The 17490-nt window shown below is 41.5% G+C and overlaps 1 protein-coding gene across 1 annotated transcript in view; it reads left to right on the top strand.

Moving 5' to 3' along the window:
* Positions 1 to 17490, top strand: part of NCKAP5 (NCK associated protein 5) — a 906625-nt gene that overhangs the window by 617706 nt on the left and 271429 nt on the right. The window lies entirely within an intron of this gene.

Here is a 17490-nt window from a genome sequence, read left to right as displayed (position 1 = left end):
ATTACTTAGTGGCATTTGACATCACTTAGAGTGTTAATTCCTGAATACTTATAGCAGTCCTCAAAGAGCATTTCAGTTATTAGTTCACATGCTGAAAGATCTAGCAAAGATGCCTTTTTCCATGAGTTGGCTTACCTACTTGCGATAAATGTTCTGTTTGCATATAGAACTGGGACGTAATCATTTTTAAGCAAGGACTATGGTAAGCCCACCTTTTCTTAAACTAGGCACAAGGGACCATCAGCCAGTATCTAAAAATGTAGTTCTTCCATAGTCTCTATAGAATCCTGAAACTTCCTGCAGTAATGTGAAGAAATAAGAGCTCGAGAGATCTTGTTTTCTGCAGTTGGTTTCTGCAATCCTGACCCTAACCCTAACCTACCACCTTGTCTGTAGGTGCATGCCATTTTTACTTAATTTCCTCAGCAATACTGAAGCAAAATAAATAAGAGTATGCACTTTGGAGTTGAATCTCAGTTCAATTCTTTTCTAGTTTTGAAACCTTAGGCAAATTAATTAGGCTCTCTGTGTGTCTGTTTCCTCAAATGCAAAACTGGGGATGATAATAGTAACTTTCCTTCCAGAGAAGTATCGAGGGTTAAGTGAGTTAATGTTTGTGCAGCAGTGCCTGGCGTATGGTCTTTTCTATCCTCCTACTCCAAGGCTCCTGCCTTTCCTTACATGGTTTTCCCCCCATTTATCTGAATGCAATGATTAATATAAGAAGTATGAATGAAAAACTTCAGCTGCTCTACACAGGAGTGACTTAAGTGCGTTATGTCACATATGAGGCAGAAGAGAGGTCAACTGAGGGAACCGCTGATGGTTCCTTTTCTGCAAAGGGCCAGTAATCACCCCTGTTTCCCCAAAGGTTCTCACACTTTTATCATTTTTAATATAATCACCACGAAGAGTGGGAAAGCCTTCTCGAGGGAAACCGAGGTGGTTGTCTGAGAGTTTTGAGAACTCATGGCTTTGTCTTGAGGTTGAATTAACCGGATTTAATAGTAGGAAGGAGTTGTTATTACAATTCATTTCCCTAGAACCGTAAACTTAAATTGTTAGTTTTGTTGATGATTGCGGTACACATTGCTTTTAGTTCATCTAATTGTCAGTGAGACAACTTTGTGAAGGACATTTTATATAATCAAGCTAAAAGTATTTTAAAAATACCTTTGGCACCAAATGTTTCTTAAACCCTCACTGAGTAAATGAGAAGCACCATTTTTTTTTTCCTTTCACAGAGATCTTTACACTTCAGGTAACAACTCTCGCCTCCAGCATCATTTGGATGCAATAGATGATATCTCTAAATGCCATGAAGCCCGGCAATTTTAATTTACAAACATATTTTATTTCCTAAAGTAATGTCCTCTAGTCACAGTGTCATATCTTGTTCTGTAAAATTCTTTGCTCAATAGTAAATGAACTCTCTCTTTGCTCCCAAATCTCACTATTGTCTACTTAAACAGATAATAAAAAGAAATCTATCACATATAGACATACCCCACATACACACACACTCATGCATCATCTGATTTTCATATGAATTTCATTTTACTTTATTTGATTTTTTTTAATTTACTATTTGTGTTTGTATAGAATCCTTTGCATAAGTTAGCAATTACTGTGAGAAGATAGAGGGCTGCTTTTGACAGATCGTAATCACAGCTGGTCACAGACCCCCTACATAGATTTATACACTTTAACAAAATGCTCTTTTGCAAGATTGCAGGTGAATTAACCATAATGCTTCAAAATTATTTTGAATTTTGAATGTCATACAGCCAGATTTTAGAAAAACAAAACTATTTTCCATCCGTGTATTTTTGAAACAACATATTTGTGTACCTTAATCGCTTGGCCCCTGGTGTGGTAGGAGCAGAGAGGGATGGTTGTCAGGGGGATGGAAAACAGATTCCCTGAATTCCTGCTCCACAAACAGGTCCCAAGAAGGTGCAGAAAAGAAGCGACACAAATTTACTTTTAATATTATGTTCTTGATGAATATCACTGTGTTATTCAAAACCAGCCTAGGGAGGAATGGATTGGGAGTTTGAGATTAGCAGTTGCAAACTATTAAATATAGAATGGATAAACAACAAGGTCCTACTGTATAGCACAGAGAACTGTATTCAGTATCCTGTGATAAACCATAATGGAAAATAATATGAAAAAGAATGTGCGTTTTTATATATGTGTAACTGAATCACTTTGCCGTACAGAAATTAACACAACACTGTAAATCAGTTGTACATGAATAAAATAAATTTTATTTTTTTAATATCTTTATTGGAGTATAATTGCTTTACAATGTTGTGTTAGTTTCTGTAGTACAACAAAGTGAATCAGCTATACATATACATATATCCCCATATCCCCTCCCTCTTGAGGCTCCCTCCCACCCTCCCTATCTCACCCCTCTAGGTGGTCACAAAGCACGGAGCTCATCTCCCTGTGCTATGCGGCTGCTTCCCACTACCTGTCGGTTTTACATTTGGTAGTGTATATATGTCCATGCCACTCTCACTTCGTCCCAGCTTACCCTTCCTCCACTGTGTGCTCGAGTCCGTTCTCTACGTCTGCATTTTTATTCCCGCCCTGCCACTGGGTTCATCAGTACCGTTTTTTAGATTCCATATGTGTGTTAGCATGTGGTATTTGTTTTTCTCTTTCTGACTTACTTCACTCTATATGACAGACTCTAGGTCCATCCACCTCATTACAAATAATTCAATTTCGTTCCTTTTATGACTGAGTAATATTTCATTGTATATATGTGCACCATCTTCTTTATCCATTCATCTGTCGATGTACATTTAGGTTGTTTCCATGTCCTAGAAATTGTAAATAGTGCTTCAGTGAACATTGTGGTATATGCATCTTTTTTATTTATGGTTTTCTCAAGGTATATGCCCAGTAGTGGGATTGTTCTATTTTTAGTTTTTTAAGGAACCTCCATACTGTTCTCCATAGTGGGTGTACCAATTTACATTATAACCAACAGTGCAGGAGGGTTCCCTTTTCTCCACACCCTCTCCGGCATTTATTGTTTGTAGATTTTTTGATGATGCCCATTCTGACCAGTGTGAGGGGATACCTCATTGTAGTTTTGATTTGCATTTCTCTAATGATTAGTGATGTTGAGCATTCTTTCATGTGTTTGCTGGAAATCTATATATCTTCTTTGGAGAAATGTCTCTTTAGGTCTTCCACCCATTTTTGGATTGTGTTGTTTGTTTTTTGATATTGAGCTACATGAGCTGCTTGTATATTTTGGAGATAAATCCTTTGTCAGTTGCTTCATTTGCAAATATATTCTCCCATTCTAAGGGTCGTCTTTTCATCTTGTTTATGGTTTCCTTTGCTGTGCAAAAGCTTTTAAGTTTCATTAGGTCCCATTTGTTTACTTTTGTTTTTATTTGCATTTCTCTAGGAGGTGGGTCAAAAAGGATCTTGCTGTGATTTATGTCATAGAGTGTTCTGCCTATGTTTTCCTCTAAGAGTTTGATAGTGTCTGGCCTTACATTTAGGTCTTTAATCCATTTTGAGTTTATTTTGGTGTATGGTGTTAGGGAGTGTTCTAATTTCAGTCTTTTACATGTGGCTGTCCAGTTTTCCCAGCACCACTTATTGAAGAGGCTGTCTTTTCTCCACTGTATATTCTTGCCTCCACTATCAAAGATAAGGTGACCATATGTACGTGGGTTTATCTCTGGGCTTTCTATCCTGTTCCATTGATCTATATTTCTGTTTTTATGCCAGTACCATACTGTCTTTATTACTGTTGCTTTGTAGTATAGTCTGAAGTCAGGGAGCCTGATTCCTCCAACTCTGTTTTTCTTTCTCAAGATTGCTTTGGCTATTTGGGGTCTTTTGTGTTTCCATACAAATTGTGAAATTTTTTGTTTTAATTCTGTGAAAAATGCCATTGCTAATTTGATAGGGATTGCATTGAATCTGTAGATTGCTTTGGGTAGTATTCATTTTCACAATGTTGATTCTTCCAATCCAAGAACATGGTATATCTTTCCATCTGTTTATATCGTCTTTGATTTCTTTAATCACTGTCTTATAGTTTTCTGCATACAGGTCTTTTGCCTCCTTAGGTAGGTTTATTCCTAGGTATTTTACTCATTTTACTCATTTTGTTGCAGTGGTAAATGGGAGTGTTTCCTTGATATCTCTTTCTGATTTTTCATTGTTAGTGTATAGGAATGCAAGAGATTTCTATGCATTACTTTTGTATCTTGCTACTTTACCAAATTCATTGATTAGGTCTAGTAGTTTTCTGGTGGCATCTTGAGGATTTTCTATGTATAGTATCATGTCATCTGCAAGCAGTGACAGTTTTACTTCTTCTTTTCCGATTTGGATTCCTTTTATTTCTTTTTCTTCTCTGATTGCTGTGACTAAAACTTCCAAAACTATATTGAATAATAGTGGTGACACTGGGCACCATTGTTAATCAGTGATATTGGCCTATAGTTTTCTTTTTTGTGTGACATCTTTGTCTGGTTTTGGTATCAGGGTGATGGTGGCCTCATAGAATGATTTTGAGAGTGTTCCTCCCTCTGCTATATTTTGGAAGAATTTGAGAAGGATCGATGTTAGCTCTTCTCTAAATATTTGACAGAGTTCGCCTGTGAAGCCATCCGGCCCTGGGCTTTTGTTTGTTGGAAGATTTTTAATCACAGTTTCAATTTCAGTGCTTGTGATTTGTCTCTTCTTGTTTCTATTTCTTCCTGGTTCAGTCTTGGAAGGTTGTACTTTTCTAAGATTTGTCCAGTTCTTCCAGGTTTTCTGTTTTACTGGCATATAGCTGCCTGTAGTAATCTCTCATGATCCTTTATATTTCTGTGGTGTAAGTTGTTACTTCTCCTTTTTCGTTTCTAATTCTGTTGATTTGAATCTTCTCCCTTTTTTTCCTGATGAGTCTGGCTAATGGTTTGTCAATTTTGTTTATCTTCTCAAAGAACCAGCTTTTAGTTTTATTGATCTTTGATATTTTTTCCTTCACTTCTTTTTCATTAATTTTTCATCTCATCTTTATGATTTCTTTCCTTCTGCTAACTTTGAGCTTTTTTCTTTTTGTTCTTCTTTCTCTAATTGCATTAGGTGTAAGGCTAGGTTGTTTATTTGAGATGATTCTTATTTCTTGAGGTAGGATTGTATTGCTATAAGCTTCCCTCTTAGACCTGCTTTTGCTACATCCCACAGGTTATAGGTTTTGGGTCGTTGTATTTTCATTGTGACTTGTGTCTAGGTATTTTTTGATTTCCTCTTTGATTTTTTCAGTGATTGCTTGGTTGTTTAATAGCATATTGTTTAGCTTCCATGTGTTTGTATTTTTTACAGTTTTCTTTTCTGTAATTGATATCTAGTCTCATAGTGTTGTGGTTGGAAAAGATACTTGATAAGATTTCAGTTTTCTTAAATTTACCAAAGCTTGGTTTTTCACTGAAGATATGATCTATCCTGGAGAATGTTCTGTGTACACTTGAAAGTGTATTCTGTTGTTTTTGGATGGAATGTCCCATAAATATCAATTAAGTCCATCTAGTCTAATGTGTCATTTAAAGCTTGTGTTTCCTCAGTTATTTTCAGTTTGGATGATCTGTCCATTGGTGAAAGTGCAGTTTTCAAGTCCCCTACTATGATTGTGTTACTGTCGATTTCCCCTTTTATGGCTGTTAGCATTTTCCTTATGTATTGAGGTGCTCCTCTGTTGGGCGCATAGATATTTACTATTGTTATATCTTCTTCTTGGATCAAACCCTTGATCATTATATATCCTTGTCTCTTGTAATAGTCTTTATTTTAAAGTCTGTTTTGTCTGAGTATTGCTACTCCAGCTTTCTTTTGATTTCCATTTGCATGGAATATCTTTTTCCATCCCCTCACTTTCAGTCTGTATGTGTCCCTAGGTCTGAAGTGTGGGTCTCTTTTAAGCAGCATATATACGGTCTTGGTGTTGTATCCATTCAGCCAGTCTTTGTATTTTGCTTGGGGCGCTTCATCCGTTTACATTTAAGGTAATTATTGATATGTGTGTTCCTATTACCATTTTCTTAATTGTTTTGCATTTGTTTTTGTAAGTCCTTTCCTTCTCTTGTGTTTCCTGCCTAGAGAAGTTCCTTTAGCATTTCTTGTAAAGCTGGTTTGGTGGTGCTGAATTCTCTTAGCTTTTGCTTGTCTGTAAAGGTTTTAATTTCTCCATCGAATCTGAATGAGATCCTTGCCAGGCAGAGTAATCTTGGTTGTAGGATTTCCCCTTTCATTACCTTAAATACATCTTGCACTCCCTTCTGGCCTGTAGAATTTCTGCTGAAAGATCAGCTGTTAACCTTATGGGGATTCCCTTGTATGGTATTTGTTGCTTTTCCCTTGCCGCTTTTAATATTTTTTCTTTGTGTTTGCTCTTTGTTAGTTTGATTAATATGTGTCTCGGAGTGTTCCTCCTTGGATTTATCCTGTATGGGACTCTCTGCACTTCCTGGACTTGATTGACTATTTCCTTTCCCATGTTGGGGAAGTTTTCACCTATAATCCCTTCATATATTTTCTCAGACCCTTTCTTTTTTTCTTCTTCTGGGACGCCTATAATTTGAATGTTGGTGCACGTAATGCTGTCCCAGAGGTCTCTGAAACTGTCGTCCATTCTTTTGATTCTTTTTTCTTTATTCTGCTCTGCAACAGTTATCTCCACCATTCGATCTTCCAGCTCACTTAATCCGTTCTCCTGCCTCAGTTACTCTGCTACTGATTCCTTTTAGAGTATTTTTAATTTCAGTTATTGTTTTGTTCATTGCTGTTTGTTTGCTCTTCGTTCTTCTAGTTTCTTGTTAAACGTTTCTTGTCTTTTCTCCATTCCATTTCCAAGATTTTGGATCATCCTTACTATCATTACTCTGAATTCTTTTTCAGGTAGTTTGCCTATTTCTTCTTCATTTATTCTGTCTTATGGGTTTTTATCTTGCTCTTTTGCATGTAGGGTATTTCTCTGTCTTCTCATTTTGTCTAATTTACACTATTTGAGGTTTCCTTTCCCTAGGGTGCAGGGTTTTAGTTCCTTTTGCTTCTGTTCTCTGCCCCCAGTGGTGGGGTTGGTCCAGTGTCTTATGTAGGCTTCCTGATGGGAGGGACTGGTGCTTGTGTTCTCGTCGGTGGAGCTGAGTGTTTTCCCGCTGATGAGCAGGGCCATGTCAGGTGATGTGTTTTGGGGTGTCTGTGCGCTTAGTATGATATTAGGAAGTCTGTGTGCTGATGGGTGGGTTTGTGTTCCTGACTTGTTTGTTGTTTGGTGTGAGGCGTCTGGCACTGGGAGCTGCTGGCAGGTGGGTGGAGCCAGGTCTTGGATTCAGATAGAGGCCTCCATGAGAGCTCTCGGCGATTAATCTTCTCTGGGGCCGGGGATTCTCTAGTGGCCCAGCATCCTGGACCTGGTGCACCCACTCCAGAGCCTCAGGCTCGACTTGTGTCAAGGGACCAAGACCCCGCAAGTCACTTGTCCCGGTGATAAAGGGGATTAAAAAAAAAGGCTAAGGAAACCCCTGATAAATGGTAAAAAGTAAAATCAAACAAACAGAAACAGAAACAAGGAAACACGCACTCACACAAAAGAAGCAAAAACAGAACCAAGTAAAACAAAAAGCAAGAGAACAACCAGAGAAACAAAGGAACCCAAGAACAAAATCAAACAATTAAGAAAAAAGCTGACAAAAACCCAAAACCAAAAAACAAAACCAAAGCAGAGTGCCAGCTGGAGAATGAAGGAAAGAAACAAAACAAACTGCCAGAAATGTTATAAAAAAGAAAAAAGAAAAAGAGAAAAAGGGGAAGAACACAGAACAACAGCAAAGCAACGTAGAAGCAGAACTACAAAAAATAAAAAAAGAAAGTATATTAAAGGAAAAAATGTCAAAACCCTGAAGAAATGGTAAATCAGACAAACACAACCAGAAACAAGGAAACACACACACATAAAAGAAACAAAAACAGAGCCAAATAAAAGAAAAAGTAAAAGAACAACTAGACAAATAGTAGAACTCAAAAGTGAAATCAAACAATTAGGATTGAAACTAACAAAAACACACAACCTAAGAACAAAAGAAAAGCAGTGTGCCAGCTGAAGAATAAAGCAAGGAAGCAGAACAACCAATAAAAATGGTTTAAAAAATAAGAAGAATAAAATAACATAAAAAGGGAAAAAACACAGGACAGCAGAAAGGCAAAGTAGAAATGGAAACAAATATATATATACACAGATATATATATTTATATGTAAAAAAATAGGAAGAAAAAAATAAGGGAAAAGAACACAGAACAACAGAAAAGCAAAGTCAAAATAGAAATGTATAAAAAAAAATAAAAATGTTATAAAATGCAGAGATCCCAAAAGACCTTAAAAAAACCAAAAAACTGCAATGACAAAGAAAGAAAGAAACCAAAATATATATATATATAGAACCAACAACAGAATGAATCAAAACATAATAAAATTAATAGTAATAATTATGTTTCCCTGGGTTCTACACTGTAAGTGTCCTTGCACACGCCATGAGCCACAGCCCTCCTCCGCCTCCCCAGCAGGCCCTCCTCTGCCTCTGGGCTGGTCTCTGGACCTGCTGTGGGCCCTGTGGTGACCCCTCAGACTCTGATCTGGCCCAGTTCCTGCGTGTGCTGCCCCCAAAGTCCACAGCTGCCAGAGCTAGACTGTTTTCATTTGTGGGGACACTCATTGTCTACTCAGGTATTCCGTAGACACAGGGTCTACCTAGCTGATCGTGGGGATTTAATCAGCAGCTTGTACAGCTGATGGAAAGATTTTCGATCTTCTTCTTTAGTCACCCCATCCCTGGGGTTCAGCTTTGATTTTATCCCCACCTCTGCGTGTGGTCCCCCCACAGGAGTCTGGTCCTGAGGCTGCCTTGGAGCTCTTGGGTCTGCCCCAGTGAGGACAGGGCGCAGAGGTGGTATGACTGCTCGGATCCAGGGAGCCCCGGCAGCGCCAAATGCGTAGGGAAGCCAGCAGCCACGGCCGCAAGAGATATGTCCCTAATGAGGGCCTTTTCTGGTGTTCGGCATAAGGCACATGAGGGCCAGCCCTGGCTGGGGTTTTTCTGATGCCTGGCAGCAGGTGCACGAGGGCCAACCCTGAAAGGGCTTTTTTTTTTTTTTTTTATTGCCCTGTAGCCGGCACATTAGGGCCACCTCTGAGAGAGCTTTTTTTATTGCTTGGCAGCTGGCACACGAGAGCCAGCCCTAAGCGGGCTTCTTTTATTGTCATCGGCAGGTGCCGGGCACGTGGGGAGAGAGAGATTACAATAGCGGCTCCTCCCCCTGCGTGTGGCTCAGCAGTAACGCCCTGCTTCCATGGCAGTCCAGTCTTCCTCTGTAGCCTTCCCTGCTGCGGATTTCCTCCCTCCTGTCCCCTTGGTCCGTCTCGCCACAGCCAACAGCAGTTCTAGCTCTGGGCCTGTTCTCTAATCCCCATGCACCAGCTCCCCGCCCCCTTGCACACCTGTGAACGCTCGTCCCCGTCCGGGGCATGTAGGTCCACGGTATGGACCGTCTGTGTATTTCTCCCTCTGTCCTGTCTGCCACAGATTGGCCGCTTCACCGTCTTCTGACAGCCTCAAATGCTTCCCTTCTGTCCAGGTCAATTTCCCAGTCAGAGAGGGGGTTTCCTCGAACTCATGAATCTCTCCTCTGCTTCAGCTCCCCCTGCACCAGGGTGCGGGTCCCATCCTGCTTCCTCTCCTCCTTCTCCCTTCTTTTTTTCCTTTCTACTGAGTTATGCAGGGATCTTTATAGTCCTTTCTGTTGTCCAAGGCCTTCCGCTAGTTTTCAGCCGGTGTTCTGTGAGAATTGTTGCGTCTGTCAACGTATTCCTGCTGCATCCGTGGAGAGAGACGAACTCCACATCCACCTATTCCTCCACCATCTTGAATCTTCAATAAAATAAATTTTTTTAAAAAACAGCTTAGATTATAGCTGAGCGGTCCCTGACTTTGAGAATTAAATATATGTTGTCAAAGCATCAGATCCCCCAACCTGAGGAAAGTCTAGGGCTCCCATCCCCACCACCAATCCCACCCCAGTGTCGTTCCCTCCTGTGGTCATTCCTGGGGCTGAGTTCCTACCCCACTCAACTTTCAATCCCCCTTTCTTCTCCTTTCAGAAACAATCTCACGTGAAACAGAATCCACTTTCCCTACTCTTCCCAGAATCCAACCCCACAAAGGATACGTGGTCGTGAATAATATCCCCAAGGCTAAGGGCTTTGCGTTTGGCCTTTAGATGGCTCTGCCTGCAAGTCCTTCAGCTGCTGGGCATTCCTTATTAGCCCCTTCTCCTCAATCCCCAGCCTCCTGCCATAGAGCGTAGCTGGTGCTTTCCTGCTCACTCCCTCTCCACAGCCTTGCTTCTTACCACTTTACTACATAGAGCTTTATTGGTCCCTACACCCCACTCATGGTCTCATTCCACACCATTCCCTGGCTCATTAAGGTATTTTGCTAAATAAGACATTTACCTTCCAAAAAAAAAAAACAAAAAACCTCCTGGGCCAGCAGTTCAAAATAATAATTTCATATACACATGCATTTCACACATTTTTTTTCTCCTCTTAGCAGTTGTTTTCTCAGTGCCTTGGTTTTAGCAACTGTAAGTCATTCATGAAAAGGAGTAGGACACTTAGCCTCACCATCCAGCAACTGCTTCCCCTGGGTGTAGATTATAATTTTTGTTTAGGGTCCTGACGTCTGGTGGAGAAACCATTTGGTATATTTTATGTCTGTGCCGTAAGCACCACATGGGCGATCAGGATGCCGCTTGTTTTCTGTAACTCTTAAGTGCTAGGTGTGTTGTATTCTGTTTTTTAGAAAAGTTTAGACTTCCCTGGCTGCTGTCTCAGAGACTGCTTTCTCAAAATAGAGCTCACCATTTTCGACGGCACAGTGCCACCATGTCACAGGCCCTTGTGTCACAGACCACTCCTTTTTTCCCACCCTATCCCAGACCATTGACTTAAAGGATCTTCCCAGACTTGACCTTCACAGTCCATTGATTGGACTTTGTGCCTTCCCTGTTCTCTACTCCTGGGCTTTGGCCTCAAGCCCCAGGTTTGCTCTTGGCATGCTCCTTGAAGTACATGATCGCTTGTCTCTAGACCCCTTCCCCACACACCAAGCAGGCCTTTCTCTCCATGCATTAAGCCAGGGGTCCCCAACCCCCGGGCTGAGGACAGGCATCAGTCCGTGGCCTGTTAGGAACTGGGCCACACAGCAGGAGGTGAGTGGAGTGGCAGGCGAGCTTCTTCTGCCACTCTGCATCACTCACATTACCACCTGAACCATTCCCCACCCCGGCCCAGGCCCGTCTGTGGAAAAATTGTCTTCCATGAAACTGGTCCCCGATGCCAAAAAGGTTGGGAACCGCTGCATTAACCAACTGCACACCTGACTAGAAATCAAGCTGGACATCCCTTTGCTCACTCACAACTCCCATCACATCTCTGATTCCCAGACTCTAGCCAGGAGGAGTACTGGCCTGAGACCACCTGGGCGTTCTGAGCCTCCAGGTACTTTCTAAAACCTTAGCTACAGACTCAAGGTCAGAAGAACTTGGCTTCTTATAGGAAGATTTAATTTATGCAGAAAAAAATATGGCACTTAAATGTGTTAAAGTGAAAAACGGCTTTCTTGACTCAGTTATACTTTCCATGAAAATAGGACAATTAAACTGCTAATGATAAGCATTCTTGTTAATTGGTAACTCCTGTTTAAAATGAAGTAGTTTAGGGCTTCCCTGGTGGCGCAGTGGTTGAGAATCTGCGTGCCAGTGAGGGGGACACGGGTTCGAGCCCTGGTCTGGGAAGATCCCACATGCCGCGGAGCACCTAGGCCCGTGAGCCACAACTACTGAGCCTGTGCGTCTGGAGCCTGTGCTTCACAACAAGAGAGGCCACGATAGTGAGAGGCCCGCGCGCCGCCATGAAGAGTGGCCCCCGCTTGCCACAACTAGAGAAAGCCCTCGCACAGAAACAAAGACCCAACACAGCCCAAAAGTAAATAAATAAATAAAATGAAGTAGTTTAAAATAGTATTTCTCAAATCTGGCTGTGCACCACAATTATATGTTGAATTTGTAGTCAGTAGATATCTATTGAATGCCTTCTATGGACCAAATGCTGTTCTGGACACTGGGATTTGATCAGTTTTTATGGTCCTCAACCCCAGAGGATGAGACAGATGTACATACTTAAATAAAATAATAAATAAGCAAAAAAGAAATGAACAGACAAATAAGACCCTCTGAATAAGAAAAAAATGAGGTGATACAGTAGGAGAGAGCCTGGGGATGGAAACAGGAGAGGTACTTACCTACAATGGCTTCTCAAATTGGGCCATGTGGAGGTGATACAAAATACTAAAAAGGAGACGTGGAACTTCTCTGGTAGCGCAGTGGTTAAGAATCCGCCTGCCAATGCAGGGGACACGGGTTCGAGCCCTGGTTCAGGAAGATCCCACATGCCGCGGAGCAACTAAGCCCTTGTGCCACAACTACAGAGCCTGCGCTCTACAGCCCGTGAGCCACAACTACTGAACCTTCATGCTACAACTACTGAAGCCCGCACACCTCGAGCCGGTGGTCCACAACAAGAGAAGCCACCGCAATGAGAAGCCTGTGCACAGCAATGAAGAGCAGCCCCTGCTCGCTGCAGCTAGAGAAAGCCGCACGCAGCAACGAAAACCTAACACAGCCAAAAATAAATAAATAAATTTATTTTTTTAAAAAAGGAGTGCTGACCCCTAATTTCTTAAGAATTATCCCACACAGTCCAGCTCATTCCTTTACTGTGTATGTTTATTCAAGTTTATCTAATGCCTCAAAAAGGAAACCTCAGCTCTTTAAGGCTGGTATGCCATTTGTAATAATGTCTTCTGTCATTTCATAGGCAATTCCCCATACCCAACTCCTACTTTAAAAAGAGGCAGTTTTACTAATTTTAGAAAATAAATACTCAAGCTTTAAAAAAAAAAAAGAAAAGGAAAAAAAAAAGGAGACAGCTGTGTGAGGATCTGCAAGAAGAACAATAAGAAACAGCAAGTGTGAAAGCCCAGAGATGGTAGAAAGCTTGGCCATTTAGAGAAACAGACGTCAGAACTTTGTCCTGGGGAAATGAGGTCTAAGGTTTGAAAACTGCAAGGAAATTGAGTTCAGAGAGGTAGACAGAGGCTAGACCCTGTAAAGCCTTCTAGGTCACAGTCACAGTAAAGACTTTGAACATAATGATACATGTAAAGGGAAGCCAGGAAAGATTTTTAACTAGGGAAGTAGCGTGATCTGACTTGTGCTTTAGAAAGACAATTCTTGCTAGTTTGAGGGCTAATAGTGGGACAGAGGTAGAGACAGGAAAACCAGGTAGGAGGTTGTTTCAGATTCCTGACAAAACATGCCATTAGACCTATCTAGGGTAGGTACATAGGACTACCAGGGCATAAAAATAATAAAACTATATAATATCCTTGAACTAATGGGGAATAACAATGATGACATTCACACATAAACACATATATACACATGTACAAACACACACACTATTTTAATCTTCATAACAACCCTGTGGAGTGAGGCAGATAGGATTATTATCATCCCCATTTTACAGATTAGGAAACTAAGCCCCAGACAAGTTGGGTAACTTGGCTAAGGTCATGTTAAGTGTGAGAGTCAGAATTTGACTTCCAGTTGTATGGTTTCACTATGCTATGCTGGCAAGAAATGGTCAAGGAAGAACATATTTTAGAAGTAAAACCTATTGGAATTACTGAAGGATTGGATGTGGACTATAAGAGAAAATGAGAAATAAGGGTGACTTTTAGGTTTTTGACCTTAGCAGCTGAATATAGGGTTGTTCCAAATTTCTGAGAGAGGCAAAGCGAGGAGGAGAGGTGACTTGGGGGAAGGAATGTAGAATCACCAATCTGTTGTGTCCACGTTGAGTTGAGATGCTTATTAAACATTCAAGTGATCGTGTTCGATAGGCAGTTGGATATCCAAAGCCAAGGTCAGGGCTAGAGATACGGCTTTGAGAGTCATCAGCATGTAGATGACATTCTATGTTGTAGGATTTAATAAGGTCGTATCAGAAGTACGTGTAAAGGTGGACCATAAGGAGGCAGAAGACAGAGCCCTGGGGCGCCCCTTTCTTGGAGGTCCAGCAGAGGAAGAGGAGCTTGCAAGTGAGACGGGGAAGCAGCAGCTAGTGTGTTAGGAGGAAAATTAGAAAGGTGAGGGGTCATGGAAGCCTAAAGAAGAAAGTGTTCCAAGGGCAGCCTTGTTGAATGCTGAGGAGATAATAGCAAGAGGAAACGGAAATCCTCGCTAGCTCTGGTGAGGGATGGGTTATAGCTAAAAGCTGGACAACAACAGTTTCTGATTGAGTGGGTAGGAAGGTAAGGACATGGAGACATCATGGAGACAGACAGCTCTTCTAAGTGTTCCTGTGAAGTGCAGCCAACATGGGGGAGAGTCATAGCTGAAGAGAGACATCATAGAAGAGGAGCTCTTGGAAAAAGACAGGTGACATTAGGGCATGCTGGTGCGCCCGTGGAAAGGGTGGAATCCACCATGCAGGAGGGAGAAGTATAAATATAACAGTGAAATCTGCAAGCAGACAAGAGGGATGAAACCTATGCAGAAACAGAGCTTCTGAAGTCAGATGCCTACGAGACAACTCAGGAAATTCCAAGTCTTTTAAGTCTAAGATGGGAACTAAACATCTGTGCTTTGACAAAACGCCGAGGGTGATTCAGATGCACGGACAGATTTGAGAACCACCGATACAGCTCTTAGAGTGATATTGAAAGCTCTTCAAACACCTTAGGTCCAGTTCAGTACCAAACCCAATACAATTTCATTGGTCTCAACCACTTTTTAATCTAACCTGTCTTTGCGCCCCCAGTCACGAGTAGAACTTTCCCTGAATCTTCAAACCTAGGTGCAGAAGCCCTTCCCACGTGTGCCCAATGCCAGAGAACTTTTGAGCCTGAGGAAAGTTTATAGTCAAAAGTGCTCAGAAGTGACTTCTAGCCTGCCCTTTGATGGCTCCCGTGCCATGGCTGTGGGTTTGAAATGCCCAGGTTTGGCCTTGACTCTTTGCTGATAAGAGAAACAGTCTGTTGCATAGCACTCCTGATTGGCTTCAAGTTCTTACCTTCCTCTTCCTTTCAGTTTTATCGTCTCCTATCCTCAGACAATATAAAAAGAAAATTTAAAGGTTATAAAGCAGCATGCCGGTGGTTGTCTGAGTAGAAATCCCTGTTTCCTTCTTATCTATAGATTCTATGACAGCTTGCTGACAGGTAGCTCCAGACATTCCTGTCTTAAGGTACCGGGTGTATCTCTTTCTCCTGATTAATTTGTCTCCAACTGTGGATCACTTAGCAACAATCACTGAGTTAGGATTAGAGACAAAAACTCCTCTTTGGTAAACGGGCTTGAAGTTTAAAAAAAAAAACCCCTTCCTATGCCAGTATGTAACTTTGTACTAGTAAATATCTGATTATAAAGGTAGTCAATAGACACATTATAGAAAATTAGGAAAATATAAGGAAGTGGATAAATTGTAATTACACCAATCAGAAATATCTGCCAATAACATTTTAGTGCATATATTTTCAGTCTTTTTTTTTCTGCTCTACTTAATCATATTAGGAAATCATAACGTCGCTTTATACAGATAGTAGCTTGCTCTTTTGTGTAACGTATCAAAAATATTCCCCATGTTATTCAGTGATCCTTAAAATACGATTTGATGGCCATGTAGAAATTTATCAAATGGATGCTGCGTATCATTTATTTAATCACTTTCTGTTGGCTACTTAGGTTGTTGATACTTTTTCATTATTACAATGTGGTGATGAGTGTCCTGGTATGTAAGCCTTTATACACACATATTTTAATAGAATATTTACGGCCTGACTATTCTTCTGAAAAAGTTATACAGCTATGCAGATAGATTTCTTCATGTCCATTTAAGTGAAGCAGTGGCTCTCCAAAATTAAGAATCCCAGAAATGGCTGTGATGGGGCAACACAGCTAGGGAGAAGCACCCAACCCACCCTCCATGGAGCCACCATGTTGCTCAGCACGGGATACGGTGATAGGAGGGTCCGTGGGTCACTGAAACAGTTTTGGAGATCTAATTTCTTGGGAAAACGACAGCGCGGGCAATCCTGCTATTCTTTCAAGGTACTCTGTTTGTGATCACGCTTCCAACTGTAAGTCATAGAGTCCCTACTCAGACTGACTTAACAACAGAAAGACTGTAACTAGGAACCGAGGTGTAACCGTGGATGAAGGCGTGGTGGATGAGTGCAGGGGGCCAGACCATGTCAGGGAGCTTTTCCCTTCTCCCAGCCTTGCTGTGCTGTAAGTTGGTTTCATTCTCGGGCAGGCCCTCTCCGTGTGCTGGCGAAGATGGCAACCAGAAGCTTCCGGGCTTGCCTCCCACTGCATCAGCAAAAACACTGAAAGGTTGTTTCTCTCTCCCGGAAGTTCCGTCCAAGCTCCTAGCTTCCAGAGGAGGGTGTCATTGGCATGTGCTCCCGTATTGGACATTGCAGGGTGGAACACCACAACTGACATCATTTCCACGATTTGGCAAAGTTCTTGGGTTTTAATGATTTAACTGTCAGAATTGCTTAAATACCACTGAGAAACATAGGTTGCTACTTAGATACTGTCTTTTTCTTCTCTGGTGTCTTCTCTTTTTTCTCGTTCCGTCTCTCTGTCTCTCTGTTTCTGTCTCTCTCTCCCTCTCTGCCTCTCTCTGTCTCTGTCTGTCTGTCTCTTCCCCACTCCTTCTCTCCCTACTTTGACATCTCTAGGCCTGGGCTGCTACTGGATGCTGGAGTTACAAAGATGCATGGAACATTTTCTCTGCCCTTGAGACACGTTGTTGGAAGGAAGACAAAAATATACTCATTTGATTAATAAAAATAATTAACATTTTTAAAAATTAAAATAATTATGTCCAAGTGTCAATGGAACACTGAGATAGAAGTACCTAACTGGATTCTTCTGGGAGAAGGCCAGCAGATAATGTGCCATTTAAACTGAGTTTTTGAGGCATTGTGAACATTTTCTAGGCAAACGGTTTGAGGAAAGGCAGAGGGAGTTGCCTGGATAAAAGCAGCAAAGCCTGAAACAGCATCAAGCAGCCATTAGGACACAGGCCTGCCCAGAGCCCAGGGTACATTCTTCCAGAAATCAGATTGAAAGGCTGGGCCTGTCCTGGCATTGCCAGTGTGTGGAGATACCCATCTATCCAACACGTGTATTAAGAGCTAACAGTGTTTATTTTTTAAATTCATGGAATGTCTGATCAAACATCCGATCTGTTTAGAGATAGTCTTAACTAACAGCCCCTAGAATTTCCCCAGTGCCCTGGAGCTACAGCTCCTCACGTGGCTCAGCCCATCT

Source organism: Phocoena phocoena, chromosome 7, assembly GCF_963924675.1.
Source record: "Phocoena phocoena chromosome 7, mPhoPho1.1, whole genome shotgun sequence".
Taxonomy (NCBI): Eukaryota; Metazoa; Chordata; class Mammalia; order Artiodactyla; family Phocoenidae; genus Phocoena; species Phocoena phocoena.
Note: the sequence above shows the minus strand (reverse complement) of the source record. Positions and strands in the feature narration are given on the sequence as shown.